The 17593-nt window shown below is 63.1% G+C and overlaps 1 protein-coding gene across 5 annotated transcripts in view; it reads left to right on the forward strand.

The window, feature by feature from the left end:
* Window positions 1-2556: 2556 nt before the first annotated feature.
* Window positions 2557-17593, forward strand: part of BCL9L (BCL9 like) — a 31301-nt gene continuing 16264 nt past the window's right edge. For 2 of the 5 annotated variants that reach the window (XM_070079467.1, XM_070079475.1), the window contains exons 1-2: window positions 2558-2696; window positions 8384-8428. The gene's annotated coding sequence lies outside the window, so the exon portion shown is untranslated. Of the gene's footprint in view, window positions 2697-8383; window positions 8436-17593 lie in introns of all 5 variants that reach the window. The other 3 variants (XM_070079473.1, XM_070079474.1, XM_070079481.1) reach the window with 3 other exon arrangements.

Here is a 17593-nt window from a genome sequence, read left to right on the forward strand (position 1 = left end):
TGCGCCCCAGCCACGCCGGGCACTCGGGGTGCCCCATCTCAGACGCTCTGCAGGCCCTAAGTAAGCGTGACAGGTGTGCGCGCCCCAGTTTCCAGCGAGGCGTCGCGTGGCGCTGGCACCCCCCACTCGCTGACACACCTGTGACACCCCTCGTGACTCAGTGACACACAGATACACCGAAATCGCCGCGGTTCCCCCGCTCGCCAGTAGAGGGAGCCGCTCGATTCCCGCCGCGGGCTGCCCTCAGCCTGTCTGCTTTGGCTCCTCGCTCTCTCCCGGGTCCCACCCAGAACTCGTGGCTGCCCCCAGTCCGCTCGGCATCCCAACCTGGAGCCTACGCTGGGGCAGTGAGTCACAGCCCCACCCAGGGGAGCGCTCTACATGGCCGCTCCCCAGGACGGGCGCACCGTATGTAAGAGACCCCCTTAGAACCTAGCCATCACGCACCCCTACAAACCCCGGTTTCTGGGCCTATGAGGAACAGGCTCGTGCCAAGGGCATCATATGACCACGTGGCTGGTCATGTATGTAATGCAAGACTGTGCGTGCGCTCTTCTAGAAGCATCCTGTTTGAGAACTGTGGCCTGTATTATCCTCCAGGGACGCCGCAGAGAGAAGAAATTGACGCCTGTTTCCACGGACCAGGCACTAGTGTAGGTGCTGGGATCTCCCACAGCAGAGCTCCGCCTCTCCGGACCTCGGTTCTCTTTTCCTCCCACCTGGTAGGATCGTGCTGCTCCCACCCGTGACCTAACGCGGTGCGTGCACAGCAGTCAGCAGGCACTTGTAAAGTTCTCTTCGTGGATCAAAGCAGGATCCTGCCACTGTGTGCATGAAAGGACTTTGCAGACTGTGATGTGTCAGACACAAGCTGGGCTGGGTGGGTGGAGGTCGTCTTTCCAGGTCGGCCTCCCCCGAGCTTGCCCAGTGCCCGGCGGCTCGCACCGTGGATGCATCAGATCCTGAAGTCCTGTTGTGAGGAGCACAGAGGCCCCAGGGAGTCTTTGGTGGCGACCAGACACGGGCTCAGGGGAAGGAGTTCCAGCATCTGGGTCCTGGGTGGGGTAAAGATGTGACAGGGGTCAGAAGGCAGGGAGGTCAGTGAGGGCTGGAGACCCCGGGAGACCGTCCGTGCGGAGTGGCAGGGGAGCAGCAATTAAATACACTTGCTGGTATCCAAAGCAAGTTTCCAAAGCACGAGGAAACGCTTGTCACCTGGTGATCATTCCAGGGAGGAGGGGTCGAGACCAGTAGGATGGAGGGAAAGTGACTTGGGATAGGGAGATGGAAATTCTAGCTCTGGACTCGCCACTTTCTAGTGTAACCCCCCCCCCCCCAGTAAGTCCTTCGGTAAGGCCCGCCTCAGTCTCCTCACCTGTGTAATGGGACCATATGCTTTCAAAAAGTGCTTTACAGTTCCTTTTGCATTGCATCCACGGTGCAATAGGGCGCGTGTGTGTGATTGAAAGAGAGAGACTGACACTTGGAGGTTAGGAGCCAGCTCTTTTGAGAAGACAAAGGTTTCACTTCCACAATTTCTCAGCATCCACTCAGCTTTGCTGAGGACCGAGATGAAAATGATCATCTGTGTCCTCCAGGACCTCATGGTCCACCAGGAGACACACGAATAAGGAGATGCTCAGCGCATCCTGGATGCGGGTGGGTACAGGAGCAGAGGGGACCCAGAGCTGGGTGCGCGCGGGTGTCCAGGCAACCCCCACTCCTACCAATCAGGGCAGACTGGAGGCCAGGCTTGTCAAATCTCTCCTGAGCCGAGCCTGGGATGCTCCTCCCCTGCTCGGGAGTGGGGAGGAGAGGAGGGCCAGAGCCCCCCTCCCCGCCCCCGGGCCAACCTGCCTCCCGCTAGCCGGCCGGGCGCCTTACCGAGTCAGACCGCTGGGAGGCTGGGGGAGCCGGCTCGGGCGAGGAGGCGAGCGAGATGGGGGAGCTCTTATTTTGACAGGGGCCTCTCCGGGCTCTGGTATGAAGGCAGAAGGAGGCAGCCAGAGAGCCCCGATGCTTATTCAGGCTGGGGAGAGGAGCCGAGCGGAGGGGCGAGCGAGGCTCCGGCAGCGCAGGGGAGCCCGGGGAGGCGGCGGCGCGCGGCGGAGCCAGTGGCCGGACATGCCCCGGACTCGGGGCCGCTGCACCACCGCCGCCGCCCGGAGCCAGCCGGCCGGACGCCCGCACGCCTGGGTCCCCCGGCGCCGCGCCGCCAGGGGGCTGCGACCCGGACCCTCGGCGTCCGACCAACAATAAGCGCCCAGACAGCCCCCTCCCCGCCCCGTGCCCGCCGTCCCCGCGGGCCTCGGGGAAAGTGAAAGGAAGAGGCGAAGGAAGGAAGGAAGGAAGGAAGGGAGGAGGAGCAGGAGCCGGAGCCCTGAGGTTCGGGGCCGAGACCCCAGCCCCGAGCCCCGGCCCGGGCGGGTGCGCGCACTCTCCCGCCGCTGCCCGGCGCCCACGACCATGCTCCGCAGTTGGGAGGCAGGAACCCAGGCGCCCCGCGATTCCCGGACACCCTCTCCCGGGCCGGGCTGGGATTGAGATCAAGGCGTCCAGGATCAAAAGATCACCGCCTGCCCGCCCTCTCCGCACCTCCAACTGTGAATCAGAAGGACCCCAAGCCACCCACCGACCCTGACCTGGTCATGGCGTCCAGCTCCGGCCTGGCGTGAGGACCACCGGACCCGCGCGAGGTGAGGGGTGGGTTGGGGGCGAGGGCGAAAGTCATGCCAGGCCAGCAGAGGTGCGAAGAAGAGAGCACCAGTTTGAATTGGGGAGGGGGAAACACAGACTGATTGTCTCTTGCCTGCTGGCACACACTCCCAGGCTGTTTAAGGGGTGGGGGACACCCCCAGGGCCGGCAGAGGCTACTCTTGGGCACCCCATCAGGTTGGCAGCCCCAGAGCCCAGAGAGGAGGGCTTAGGGGCAGCAGGGGGACCCTGCCACCCTAGCGCAGAGAACAAGGCCGGCCTTGGGCCAGCTGGAGCGGGGAACCCTGCCCTGGGGGCTTCTGGGAGATGTAGTCCCCTCCCAGGCTCCCCCATCCCGTGGGTCTCAGCACCCCAGCCCTCCTCCCCTGGGCTGCAGAGCCAGTGGAAGGAGGTGGGTTAGGATTGGGGGAGCGCCGGGGCCACCCTCTGCCCCTAGCCACTGCCTGTGAGCAGCAGAGCCTGTGGCTGCTGGGGATTCTGAGTGGTGTGGGCTTGGCTGGGGGTGGGGGTGGGGGTAGGGCAGTCCCACAGTTCCTTGGAGGTGTCCCCACACTGCTGAAGGGAGGGGGCCCCTGCCTTGGTCCACAGGGGTCCTTGGGGAGGAGAATGTGGGGGAGAGAAGTGAGACTCCACAGGAGGGGGGACGACCCATCCCTGCGCTGCCCGGAGAGGCCAGGTCTGCCCCACTCTCCTCCCTCGTGGGGGCTGAGGAAGACACGAGTGCTCAGAAGCGGGGCGGCTGGAAGGTGTCTGCGCCAAGCAGCGGAGCCCCGCTCGGCTTCTGTCTGTCTGTCCAGCTTCCTTCCTTCCGGGTTGTGCTGACACCCCCTCCCTCCTCCTCCTCCTGTCTGCCTGCTGCTTGGGGTGTGTGTTTGTGTCTGTGTCTGGGGGACGGCTGCTGCCAGGAGGAAGAGTGTTGCCCTGGGAAGGGGGCTCCCGGGCCCCCTCGGTCTTTCGCCTTCCCTCCCAGGCTCCGCGGACCCTTCCCGTAGGAGGGCCAGCTGCGCACTGTACCTGCTACAACCCTGCGACCGGCCCTGAGCAGCTCTCTCCAAGAGAGACCTCTGGGGCGGGCAGGCGGGCTTCCACTGCCTGCTTCTCCCCTCTCCCTAGCTCTCCAAGGAGCAGCTACTTTTTCCTGACCTGGGCCACCGGCTCCTCTGCTGGCCCCCAGTGTAGGCTGGGCTGTCTCCTCTGGGTCAGGACCACAATTTCATGGCCCCAGGGGAAGAGCAGGCTCGGGCCCTGTCTTCCTGGTGTCACTCCAGAGGTCCTGCTGGTAGAAGCCTCAGGACAGAGGGAGAATGGGGCAGGGAGGGAGACAGGGCATCTGGTGTCAGAAAGGTGCTGGCTCCCGGGGGTGGGGGCCTCTGCCTCCTTGGCCCTGGAGGACCAGGCCTTGGAGGCCAGCGTCTGGCCACCTCTTTCGGGGTTCTCTGCTTACCTGCGTGGATCCTGGTGGAGCTGGGCTAGGGGTTCGTGTTGAGAAGGATGCTGGGGAGGGGTGGAATATCTTTCATCTTGAATCTACAGTGACTCTTGTGCCCAGGGTAGCAGGGTCCCGTGGCTAGAGACAGTCTCTAATTATGGCTATGACAGGGCCCTGGGGGGCTGCTGGTGCACTGAGGCTGGCCAGCCAGTGGTGAGCACACCGGTGGTGATCTGGGACCTAGTGACCCTGCATTGGGCCCCCATGACCCTGCTGAGCTCCTAGCTCCTGGGTTATGGAGGAGTCTTGGGCAGTGTACTCAATGTCCATGACCAAGTCCATGACCAAGGCCAGAGACCTGGCGGGTGGCAGTGTCGACTCAGCAAGGGCTGGAACGCTTGGCACCTGCTTTAGATTAAAGGGGGGCTGCCTGCCGGGGTAGGGGGTGGGGAGCGGCTAGGATGGAGCTCAGTGGAGACCAGGAGTGGGGTGGGAGAGCAGCACCTAGGTGGCAGACAGCAGCAGCTCTGGCAGGAGTGGAGGGAACCAACAGTCACCCAGGCCTGCAGCCTCCCCCCAGGGAGTCTAAGAGGAAGGGCCGGGGGTACCCACCTACTGCTTCTGGCACCACAGGCTGCGGTCCAGTCCCAGAGCCCCGAGGCAGCTCCTGGGAGCCAGGGTGTCTGTATCCAGGCTTTCCAGGATCAGCAGAGGCCTGCAAGGGGGGGGGGGGCGCACTTTGGGCTTCCTGCTGCCTTGCTGCTGGGTCACTCATCCCGGGCTTCCTGGTTGCTGAGACTGGGGCGCCGGCAGGGCCTGGGCACCCAGGGTTGACAGGGAACGGCACCCTGGGCTTTCTTGTACCAGAGCCCTGGGCACTGCCCGGGTGCTGACCTGGGGGAGAGGGTGGAGGGGGATGGCACCGTGGGAAAGTGGGCAGCCGTGGGAGCCAAGCGGGCACAGGCTGGGTGCCGCGGGCAGGGAGCCTCTGCCAGGCCCGCTCTCCCTGGGGTGGGGCCGACTGTTCCAAGGACTGGCTCAACCTGTTGTACGCCTGGCTGCTCCGGCTTGGCATCTGTGCCCCTGCCTGCCAGCTCCAACAGCTGCCCACCCAGAGCCAGCCTGTGGGACCTTGAGAGAGGAGGCCCCCACTGGCCAGAGGGGCTCAGCCGGGGCTCAGCCCGGGCTGGGAGAGGGGTCCTGAGTTTCCTCAAGCCCGTCCTCTAAGTCCCGTCCTCTAAGTCCCGGAGCTGGAGCCAGGGGGCTGGGCGGCCAGGACCAGGGGCTCAGCGGCTCAGGGAAGAAGGGCCCCCGGCTGCACGGTAGCTCCTGAATGTCACTTGGACTGGTGGCCCTGAAGGCGGCCTGGAGTTACAGCCTGGAATCTCCTCCGCTGGGTGCCAGGGCCAGGCCTCCAGAGCCCCACCCCCAGCCTGGCCTGACCTCCCCTGGAGGTTGGGGGAGGGGCAGCAAGGGCATTCTGGCTGCCCTGGGAGGGGCGACTTCCTGGGTGCTGAGCGGATTGCCCTGACTCAGTCTCCCCCAGGGTCTACCCTCTCTCTGGAGGGGAAGGAAGCCTTGGGTGCCCATGGGACGCCCCCATCTTGCTCTGAGAGTGGAGAGCCCTGGAAAACCGGGGTCCCTGAGTCTTAGCTTTCAGCCCCCCCGGGGCTCTGCTGGCTGCTGGGGAAAAGGGGCCAGGGTGTTACTCTGGAGGGGAGAAGCTGGTCGCCACTGCTTTGATGGGGAAGGGGTACAGGCACGCCCCCCACCTCCTTGCTTTCCCTGTCCAGGGCCAGAGCCGGGGCCTCCCTGTGGCTTCCTCCCCAGCAGCCCAGGCCCTCCCTGTCCCTCCCTGCCCCTCCTTGCCCCTCCTTGCCCCTCCTGACCTTGGTGGCTCTTTCCAGGCCCCCTCCCCAGGGGCTGGGACTCCTCCCGTCCAGCCCCTGTCCTCCTGCAGTGCTCTGGGAAACAGGCTGCTGGCCTGTCTTCCCCTCCCCCCCTTGCTCTCCACCCGCCCCCTCTAAGCCTCAACTGGGAATGGCCCTGAATCCAGCATTTCCAGCATTTCGAAACCAGGATTGTTTTGAAATCCCTGAGCACTCCCCACCCGCCCGACTCCCCTCCCCACGCTGTGCCTTGCAAGGTTGCGTGTTTGAGTTTGTGCGCCAGCACGTGGCCCACGTACTACCTTGTGTGTGTCCGCGTGTGGGTGTCACTTCTGTGTGTCTCCTGAGCTCTCGGGTCTGCCTCCATGGTGTGGGAGTCCCTTTGGGTCTCAGGGGTCACTCCTGACGAGCTGGCGGTTGTTTCGCTGTGGCAGGGGCTGTGTGTGGGGAGTGTGTGCTGGCCGTGGCTCTCTGAGGTGTGTGCAGGGCTTTGCCCGTCCCTTCGCCTCTCTCCTCCTTCCTGGGAACATGGCTGGCGTGTGCGGTCACAGGTCTCCCACAGCGCCCTGGGACGCGCAGTCCTCTGCCTGTTGATAGGGACGTTTCCTGGCGTGGGGCCCAGGCTTCTGGCAGGTTCTGTGGTCCTTGAAGAGCGAGCGAGTGGGCCGTGGAGCAGGGAGACTGGGATACACCAGCTCGTGCCACCCCTTGTGGACACCCAGCACTTTGAGGTGTCCCCACCAGCCCCCTCCCCATTCTGTGTTCTGATGACATACAGGGGCAGGGCAGGGAACCGTCCACCCGTGGGGTTACTTGCTTCACAGAGGGCTTGGGGACAATTGTACAGACATTCAGGAATGCAGACCTCTCCAGCAAGGGACAAATACAAAACAAGACAGGACCCTCATATGTACAGCCCGTGGAGCAGCGAGAGGGGCCGCCTGCCACTGTAGCCCTGGGCCTGGAAAGTCCTTCCTGCTGTTTAACCTCCTTGCCTCTTGCTGCAGCCAGACAGTGATCTGCAGGAGGGGAGGAAGAGGGTGGGGTGGTTTAGCCAAGGCCAGGATGGTGATGATGGAGTTACATCTGCGAGGATAAAGGTGCTGGAAGCTTCATTATCATACTCAGTCTCCCATCCTGGGGTCCCAGGCTACGACTGGAGTATGTGAACAACTCAGTGCAGGAGAAGAGGGCCAGGACACCGGCTGTGGGGGCCCAGAGCCAGCGGAGGAAGCACAGGAGGTGGTCACAAGGAGAAGCTCTCCCTTTTACTCCCCCCGCAGCCCCTGGTCCCAGAGTGCAGAGGGAGGAAGGGAGGGGTAGAGGCACAGGTTGGTACAGTGCTCAGTGACCCGGCATGGGGAGTGCCTTGGCAAGGAATTTTCAGTTTGTTTCTCAATGTCTGTCTCTGAGACACGCACACACACGTCACTGCAGACACCTTCAGGAGATGAGCCCAGAAAAGTCACCCAGGTGGCCACGGGGCCGGCAGTGCCAGATGGGGCCTGTGGACCCAGCCGCGTGCTGGCAGATGCCCTGTGCTGCTTGCCCCCTAGCCTTGGAAGCCGAGCCCAGCTGCAGGCCCCCTGCCCAGCAACTCCAGCCTGGCTGGGAGCAGTAGGCTGGAGAGGGTTAAGTCTGGTTGGCAGGGACACCCCCCACCCCCACCCCCAGTGCAGTGAGAGAAAGGGAGGGGCGGTTAGCAGCTTGCTCTAGTTGGCTTCTCTCCCAGAATTCTTCGGAAAAGAACTCCCCTTTGACCCCCAGTACAAACTGAGCCCAGCCACCAGCCTCCCTCCGCCTGTCGTGGGGGCTTCAGCCAGCTCCCCTCTGCTGCCTCCCTGGGTCCTGGCCCTCCCACCCAAACCAGGGCCCCAGGCCTTCGTGTCTTAAGGGGACCAGGGCCCTAGCTGAGGAGCCATCATTGTGATGTTGGAGCCATAGCCATTCTTTTCCAGGGGTGGCTGGCCCTGGGAGCCCGGCTCCCCAGGTCCCCCCCAGTGCCCTCCCCTCTCAGGCCAGGCCATGGGAGTCCTCCGCCCCTCCTCTCTCCCTGTGGGGCCAAGCTCTTGGGAGCACGGAGGTCTTCCAGTGCCTTCTCCTTTCCTGCTTCCAGGATAGGGAGGGGGAGTGGCATGGTGGGGCAGCTGGGTCAGGCCTGGCTGCCAGCCAATCCACAGAAGTCCTGTTGGTGGTGGGGTGTCTGAGCAGCCCAGAGACTTCCTGGAGCTGCAGGCGGTGTGTACGTGTGTACATGTTTATGTGCTGGGTGTGGGGCTGGGGCCGGGCTGGGAGGAGCAAGGGCCTGGATTGCTGGTGGGAGCTTCCATCTGTGACCCTCTCTCCACAGGGAGCCCCCATCCCGAGCCTGAGCCTGACACCCACTAGTCCCGAGGTGAGAGGTCCGTGTGCTTGCGTGCGTCCTCCTCAGCCTCCTGCTCTGTCCGCAGTGGCCGCGTCACCCCGGCTTAGCCTCCTGCTCGGCTGTTTTGTCTTTGGGGCTCCCTCCTGGCTCTCTGTTCCCACTTCTCCCTTCGTTTCCCTCCCCCACCCCCCGGGGGGAGGCCTTCTGGGGCTGCCGCTGGGCCAGTAGCCTTCAACAACCTGGAACCTGGTTGCTTGGAGCTGGGAGTGGGGGCGGGGCTGGGTGGGCTGGGTCCAGCCCAACTCCTCTGGTTCCAGCCCTTCTCCAAGCTTAATGTCCTCCCTCCCCCTCCTCCCTGTCTCCTCCACCCCCATGGGAGGCGGGAGATTCAGCCTGATCACCCTGGAGGGCAAGGTACTATTTCCTGTTCCTCCCAAGTACTTGCTCCTTGCTCCCCTTATTGGCTTTGGCCCCCTCTGGCTGAGTCAAAGCCACCTCAGTGTGGTTTCTGCCCCGTGTAGGCAGAGGCGCACACCCACACAGACCCCCCCGACATGCACAGACACATGCACACACATGTATAGACATACATGCATAAGCAGACACACATACAGATACATATGCATAAGCTTGCACAATGCATAAGTTTACACACATGTAGACACACACATGCACAGATACACACACAGCAGACACACATGCACAGGCTCACACGCATATGCATAAGCAGACACATACACACACAGCCCAGGCAGACACACATACACACACAGCCTCTTCTCCTCCTGCCAGCCCCCTCCTCCCCTCCCTCCCTTCCCTCCTTAGCAACAACTCCCTGAATTCACAACAAACACTCCTGTGGGCTCCCAGTCTGACTAGGGAAGCTGGAGAGAGCTGGGGACAGGGAGGAGGTGCTTTGTAGAGTGCCCTCAGGAGAGAGGGGCTTCTAGTCCTAGGCCCCCCTGGCTCCCTACTGGAGGCCACTCCCCCTTGACGCTTGGGACAAAGTGGTCCTGCTTCCAACTCCGGCAGTGAAAAAAGTGGGGTGCAGTGGACAGGTGTGGCTGCAGGTGGGTGGGGCGGGGCGGGGCTTGGATTCCACCTCACTAGGGAGTCCCACTTGACCTATGATCCCCACGGCGGGGAGGGGGGGGGCGAAGAGCGAGCAGCAGCTCCTCTCCCGCTGGTGGCATCTCAGCAGGGGCCCTGTGCTGTCGTCCCAGTAGCTTGCCTTGCTCCTCTGACCAATAGGGACCCGCGTGTGTGAGCACATTGCAGACTGGGGATGGGCAGGACGGGGAGGCCTGAGAACTTTGCTCTCTCGGAGCACAGAGCAGTGGGACACTTGTGTTGGGGGTGGGGAGCGGTGCTGTCTCTTTGATCTCTTTCCTGGGCAGGAGCTGTGTTCTTTAAAGCAGACCTGGTACCCATCAGGCCTGGAGGCAGGGTGTGGGGCTGAGAGCAAGGCCGGACCCCCATTCTCTCCCGGAAACAGAAAGGACCATGTCACCGTGACTCCGTATTTTGCATTGGATGGGAATCCAGCTGCTGGAGAGTCTGGTTTCAGATCCTGACTTTTCTAGAGGCTCTGTGCCTTGGGCAAGTTGCTTAACTTCCTTGTGCCTCTCTTATCTGTAAAATGGAGATAACAAAAGTACTTTCTTAGGAGTTGTTCTGACAGGCTCCTTGGGACATCCGGCATCACATGTTGGGCTCCCGTGAATTTGTGTGGCAGCTCGGCTTCCAGTCCAGCTTCCTGCCAATGTGCATACGACGGGGCAGCAAATGATGGCTCAGGCACTTGGGTCCCTGCCGCCCACATGGGAGACCCGGATGGAGCTCTGGGCTCCTGGCTTTGACCTTGCCCAGCCCTAGGTGCTGTGGAGCATTTGGGGAGTGAATCAGTGTATGGAAGATCTCTTGTCTGCCTCTCTGCATTTCAATAAGGTAATGTTTAAAAGTTAAGTAGTGCATGTAAAGCAGCTGGGTGAAGGCTCAGTAAATGTTAGAGATTCCTCATTATCATTAGTCACTGCTCTTCCTAGGAGTTCTTGACCTTCCCAGGGGCTGGAGCAAGGAAGAACTGATGGTGGGGCGGGGCGGGAATGCTTCAGAATCCTGTATTGAATGCCCTTCCACACCCACCTTCTTGTTGCCTTGTTTTCCCCACTGTTGATGTCAGCTGACAACTTTAAAAATTTTTATGTATTTATTTGAGAGGCCGAGAGACAGAGGACAGACAGAGAGCTCATAGCCACTGGGTTGCTCCCCAGATGTAACAGCTGTGGCTGGGCCAGGCTGAAGCCAGGAGCTGGGTACTCAGTCTGGATCGCCCACGGGTGGCAGAGACCCGACTACTTCAGGCATCACCACTGCCTTGCAGGGCCTGCGTTAGCAGGGAGTTGGAGTCAGGAGCCGGACGTGGCAGGAATCAACCCTGGCATTCCTTAGTGGGACACGGTCCCCTAACCAGCATCTTAACCACTACGCTGAATGCCACTCCCTCCAGGCTGAGGTCTTGGTTGCAAGTTTACCAAGTAGCCAGAGGCCTGGAGGAGGACCTGAGGAGGTTCGGATCTGTTGCTTTCCCTATCTCCCCAAGGCTGCTGGGGCTGAGCCCCCCCTCCCCCAGGCCCTTTGCTCTGTTCAGCTTCAGCGCCCCTCCCAGCCCTGCTGCTGTGTTCTTTTACCAGGCAGAACGAGACATTCCCTCCTTAAATGGCTTCAGCGGTTGCCTCCTCTCCTTCCTGGCTTAGGGGTCAGCGACCTTCCTTGGGAGGAGGAGTGGCAGCTGTGAGAACTGCCCCAGGGCTCAGGGTACCCCGTGTGCCCTGCCTGGGTATACAGGGGCAGTTGCCCAGGCCTGCGATGTGTAGAGAAGCCAGGCACCTGAAGGACGCAGCTGGCAGCCAGGGGGTGTCCTCAAGGTGTCCAGTGGACATCTGACATCTTCCCCTGGGGGGCGTGGGTGAGCGTGGGCTGTGCCGGAGAAAGTTCAGGCCAGGGACAGTGTGCGTGGGGCTGGGCGCCGGCGTTTCCAAAGGCCCTGGCATGGCAGTGGCATGGCGGAAGGGCTGAGGCCTGGAACTTCTGTGCGAGAAGCCCCGGGAGTGGGCAGCAAGGGTTGGGAGCCCACTGTGAGGGGGGCTGTGCAGACAGGTGGGTGGGATCATGTGGGGACTAAGACGTGGCAGAAGCACCTGGGAAGCCAGGCTCCTGGGTCTGAGGTCTGGGCCTGGCTGCAGGTGCCCTCTCTGGACTGAGACCAAGAGGGGTGGGTAGGAATCCCTGGCTCTGCGCACCACCTCCTCCCGGAACCAGAAGGAACACCTCCCTTCATGGGCCTAGAGGTGAGGGCTCTGTCTGCCTGGGCTGTGCCTCACTGCTGGGCTGGCCATGCCTCCTGTGCCCGGCCCCTGGGGCCCGTTCCTTGGGCAGGCTGGGGCTATTTTTGGGATTGGGCTGGGGCTCTGGGGCTGGTTTCAGATGTTCCAACGTGAACAGGAGAAAATGGGAACAGATGGCTGGAGGGTTCTGATCAGCGGGTCGTGCTGGGAGCAGGTTATTTTTAGGGCCTTGTTAACCCTTTGGGGGTTGTGGGGCCACCCTGAGAGGTGCAGCCCTCTGTAATGGAGAGGGGAACACAGCTTTTTCCCGGACTCTGCTCAGCTGCTCTTCTTCCTCTCCCAGACCCTCCACTCTTTAAAAAAAAAAAAGAGATTTTATTTATTTGAGAGGTAGAGTTACAGAGAGAGAGAGGGAGAGAGAAGAAAGGGCTTCCATCCACTGGTTCACTCCCCAGATGGCCACAATGGCTGGAGCTGGGCCAATCTGAAGCAGGAGCCAGGAGCTTCTTCCAGGTCTCCCATGTGGATTTGAGACCCAAGCACTTGGGCCATCTTGCACTCCACTGCTCTCTCAGGCCATAGCAGAGAGCTGGACTGGAAGTGGAGCAGCCGGGTCTAGAACTGGCGCCCATATGGGATGCCGGCGTCGCAGGTGGAAGCCTAGCCTACTACACCATAGCGGCAGCCGCAACCCTCCACTTTTTTTTTTTTTTTTTTTTTTTTTTTGACAGGCAGAGTGGACAGTGAGAGAGAGAGAGAGACAGTGAGAAAGGTCTTCCTTTGCCGTTGGTTCACCCTCCAATGGCCGCCGCGGCCGGCGCGCTGCTGCCGGCGCACCGCGCTGATCCGATGGCAGGAGCCAGGAGCCAGGTGCTTTTCCTGGTCTCCCATGGGGTGCAGGGCCCAAGCACTTGGGCCATCCTCCACTGCACTCCCTGGCCACAGTAGAGAGCTGGCCTGGAAGAGGGGCAACCGGGACAGAATCCGGCGCCCCGACCGGGACTAGAACCCGGTGTGCCGGTGCCGCTAGGCGGAGGATTAGCCTAGTGAGCCGCGGCGCCGGCACAACCCTCCACTCTTTAAAGAGCTCCATGGTGAGAGCGTAGTAGTCTTGAGTGCCCCCCCACCCCAGCCTGATACCTCAGGGTGACTGCCAAGGGAGCCTTCAGAGAGGTGCCTGGTGGAGAGGAAGTGCCTCCTGTCCCCCCCCCCCCCCCCCCCCGACAGGCAGAGGAGACAGTGAGAGAGAGAGACAGAGAGAAAGGTCTTCCTTTTTTGCTGTTGGTTCACCCTCCAATGGCCGCCGCAGCCGGCACACCGCAATGAGCCGAAGGCAGTAGCCAGGTGCTTCTCCTGGTCTCCCACGGGGTGCAGGGCCCAAGCACTTGGGCCATCCTCCACTGCCTTCCCGGGCCATAGCAGAGAACTGGCCTGGAAGAGGGGCAACCGGGACAGAATCTGGCGCCCCGACCAGGACTAGAACCTGGTGTGCTGGCGCTGCAAGGTGGAGGATTAGCCTAGTGAGCCACGGCGCCAGCCCCTCCTGGGGTTTTAAGGCATAGACCTCACGGTAAGAGAATGGACAGCTGCCCGTTGGGTTCACGCTCTGGGCTTGAGGGGCGTGCAAGCAGAGGGAGAGGGCCTCTGCTAGAAGAGTAGACGCAAAACCAAGTCTTTGTCCTGGGTGCCACCACTCAGAAGCCCATGGGCCCTGCTCCCCGGGGCCCCCAGAGGGCAAACACTGGACAGTGCCCACATCCATCAAACGCCCGCATACTTGGGTGCTGTGGCAGGGGATAGAGAAGGGGGCCGGCGGCAGGCACCATGAGCCCACTTCACCACGCGTTCTCTCTTGCTGTATCCCATGCTCCTCACGCTCACGTTGCAGGTGAGAACACCAAGGTTCAGAGGGAGAAGGGGATGGTGAGGCTCCAGAGCTCAGGGGAGACACGGCATGATTGGCAGGCACCCGGTCTGCCTGGCAGCAAAGCCGGTTCTCATGCCACCACACACAACGCCTGCCAGGCTCCCAACCCCAGCAGGCGAGGCTGCTGTGGGCACCGGGCTTCCCCAGGGAGCAGGCCTGGGGGCAGGGGACCCTGCCTGCCACTGCCCTCACAATCCCCTAAGCTCCTCTGGCTGGAAGGTGCCAGGACTGACACCAGACACCCCATTTGGCCTTCCTGTCTCCCCTGCAGGAGGATCACAGGCACACATCCTGTCTCATCACCCTCACCCCCACCCTGTCCTGGCCCACATGCCCCTGCTGCCTGCAGGGTCCTGGCAGTCTGGATGTCATCGTGGGCAGAGCTGGAAGGCCCTCTGGGTGCTGCTGGTGCCCTTAGTTTAGGCCAGGCAGGCGAGGCGAGGTGAGGGGCTCTGCCTCTGGCAGCACCTGGGGGAGAGCAGAGCCGGCGGCAGGCCTTGGGTGAGGTCCCGCCCCATGGTGCGCTGGCCGTGCCAGCAGTCTGCCCGCACTCGCTCCTCCCACAATGGCCCCATTGTTCCCAGCAGCCAGGCAGTTTGGAGGAGGTTCCTCGGCCACCCTTACCCCCCTAAACCGGGGCCCCGATTAACCCCTTGGAGGACTGAGGCCAGGTGGTGGCCCACGGGGAGTGACTCTGCCCTTCTGCCCTGTTCTGGGAGTCCAGGCTTGAGAAGCCACTTTCTGCCCACCTGTACCCAAGCAACAGGTCATCTCCTGAGACTGGCGTCTCCCGTGGCATGGGGAGTAGCACCCAGACCCTCTCCCACCCCCACCCTGGTGCAGGTGCCAGGGGGCAGGAAGTGCCAGTGGGGTGGCGGGTGGAGACCAGATATATTTGGGCTGGTGGGGCTAATTCCAGCCACCACCGCCTGCCCTACTGGCTCCAGAACTCCTTTCCTTCCTGTGAAACCAGAGCTGGGTTGGGCCTAGCTCAGGATTTCGGTGGATTTAAAGAGGCAGGCCCATCCCTGCCAGTCTGGCTTCCTCTCCCCCTCCCCAGGTAGGGTCTGTGGCCCAGCACTTACTGGAGTGCCTCCTGCCCCTCCCTTGCCCTGGGCTGACCCTTGGCCCTGGCCGCTGCAGTTGGGGTACCAGGCTTCTGACACTCCTCTCTCCCAGCCTGGGGCGGGTGGGGTGGGCGGGGGTGGGCTGTGGTTTCCTGTGTTGGCTGTTTGTGCCTGGCGCACAGTGCCCGCTGCCTGCCTGCCTGGCCTTCCTGCCCTGTCTTACTTCCTTGTGCCCCCCCCACTCCTATCCCCCTCCCCGAGGGAGGGAGAAGCCGGAGATCGGGCAGCAGTCTGGGGGGGGGGGCACCCCCTACGATTGCTTTCCAAGGCCTGGCCACACTGGTGAGGGCTGAAGGAGCCAGAAGAAGTGAGGTGGCCTCAGGCCGGTCCAGGCATGGCTATGTGAGCCTGCAGGCCCCAGAAGGAGCAGCGGCCTGGGGTGGGCTGAGGTCCCTGCCCCTAACCCCAGCACCCCGCTGGAAGGTCCCAAACTCGGAGATTCCGTGGCCGGGCAGGGGTTGCCGCAGGGTGGGTGGGGGGCGGGGCTGGAAACTCCCAGGTGAAAATGGGTGATTTGCATAATCTCCTTTAGCTGGGCTGTGGGGTTGGGGGGAGAGCTGCTAGGAACCCGAGGCGGGGAAGAGGCCCCCGAGCCTGGAAGTCCCCCGTGTAGAGGGTCCCAGAGAAGCACCTTGGTCCTTGAGCAGATTTCCTGCTGGGCTTCGAATCCTTGACCTCCCCGCCCGCTGAGTCACCACTTCGGGAAGAGGAAGTGACCTGAGAGGTAGAGGACGTCTGCTTAGGACCAGGAGTCCTGACACCCAGGACGAAGGGGACCTGGACCCTTCTGTCTGGGCGGCTGTCCCCAGGGGGTCCTCCCTAGAGGCACCACCCACCGCACGTGGGAGCATGCACTGTCTGAAGCATCTCCCTGCTCTAGTGGTGTGGTTTGGAGCTGGGCGCTGAGACTGGGGCCCTGGCAGAGGCTCCCAACGTGGGGGCAGCGGCAGCAGGCAGGGGGGCTCTGGTGGGGGTGGTGTGTGGATGCCTCCCCTACCCGAGGCCGGTCTGTCAGCAGAGCTGCTGGGTGACACCTGTAGGCTCTGGGCTTGGAGCCTTCCCTCCTCACCCGTAACCCCCTGCTGGGTCAGGCCCCCCCCCCCCTTAGGCTGCTGGCTCTCTACCCCCTTGGGGAGGGGGGATTGTGTCAAAAGATCTTGGGTTCTTTGTCTCCGAAGCCTGCGGGCGCATTCTCCTGGGTAGGCTCCGGGTCTTTCACTCAGGCGACTCCTGCACCTGCTGCTTGTGAGCTGGTCACCTCTCCCCACCCTACCTTTTGGGCTCCTGGTCTCGTGCTCGGATACCGCCACCCCCCCCCCCCCGCCCTCCTCCCTGCAGTACCACCCCTGGGGGCAGTCCGGCAGGCCCTCCTGCTGTCTTTGGGGACTGAGAGTGGAGAGGGGGAGGGGTCTTTGGGGAAGTGGGCCTGACTCCTGGGGGGCGGAGGGGGAGACGTGAGATGGGAAAGTCCTGACTCATCCTTGCTTGACTCAGCTCGCCCTGCGGCTGGGTAGGAGGGCGGGGTGGAGTCCCAGCAGGGAGGGCCACTGAGATTCTTCTGGGGAGGAGCCTTGGCCTCCCTGGGACCCCTGGAAAGGGCCTACACCCTCTCCCCAAATTATTACAGGTCTCCAGCATGGCGGGTAGTGGGTGGCCCTTGCTCTGCACGCCCCACACCCATCTGTGGAAGGTTCTGAGGGGACGCTGCTGTGTGCTGGGCACGTGCCCCAAGGGCGGCGCAGGGCGAAGGGGGTAGCTGCTGAGAGTCTGCGCCGCCGGTCCGCCAGAGGCCTGGCCCTGAGCTCAGGTGCCCCCGCCTGCCGCCTGCCTCTGCTGCTCCCGGACTGGGATGCAGGGAATGGGGGTGGCAGCTGCTTCCCGGCCAGGCCCTGGACTTTGGAACCCTTCCTCGCCAGAGGCAGAAAGGAGTAGGCAAGGCTGCTGTGCCCTGGGGTTACGTTAGGGTTAGGTTCCCAGAGCGGGGCCGTGAGGCCCCCCCCCCCCCTCCAGTGCCAGCCCTGCAGGGAGCGGCACGAGTGTGCACCAGCGTCTGGCTGCGCCTGTCACCGGGACAAGGCTCGGCCCGCCGGGACTCCTTCCCTTCCCTCCCCCACCTTTTGCGGGCGGGGATCAGCAGTGGCTGGCGGTTGGCGGGACGGGTGGGTGAGGTGTCCGTGTAGGTTTGCGTGGTGGTGTCTCTACCACGCTGTGTGCCTTTGTGAAGACCAGACTCCTCTCTCCAAGGCTCTCTGGCAGCCGGGCCTCAATCTTCTTATCTGCTCAATGAGTCGAGCTCCCCACGTAGCCCTCGGGCGGCCTCGGCGCGCGCCCGGGGCCGTGCAGGGGCTCCCTCCGCGGGCCGGCTGTGAGCGCGCCCCTAGGTGGCCGGGCTCATGCGTGTCTTTGTCTCCCTGTCCACGTGTGTGCTGTGAGTAGTGTGGGAGTCAAGAGTTCGGGGCCTTGTGGGTCGCCGAGGCCCGGCCTTTGCCGGGCGCGTCCGTGCGTCCATCCGTCCGCGCGCGCGCGCACGGGCCGGTAACCACGCTGCAGCCTTGCCCGCCTCCCGCGCCCTCGCCCGCTGCCTCGCTGGCTATGTCGCTCGCTCGCTCGCTCGCTCTGCCTCTCCGTTCGGGCTCTGCCGAGGGGGCGGGGTGGGGGCCCCGGCGGGGGAGGGGAGGCTCCTGCATTCTTGCGGTCGGGGAGGAATCCGAGCCAGCGTTACTGGTCTCCAGAAGCGCCCAGCTGCAGCCCCGGGGCCCCGCCAGGCCTCGCGCTGCCCGCCCGGGCCTGCTGG

This window comes from Oryctolagus cuniculus, chromosome 1, assembly GCF_964237555.1.
Source record: "Oryctolagus cuniculus chromosome 1, mOryCun1.1, whole genome shotgun sequence".
NCBI lineage: Eukaryota > Metazoa > Chordata > Mammalia > Lagomorpha > Leporidae > Oryctolagus > Oryctolagus cuniculus.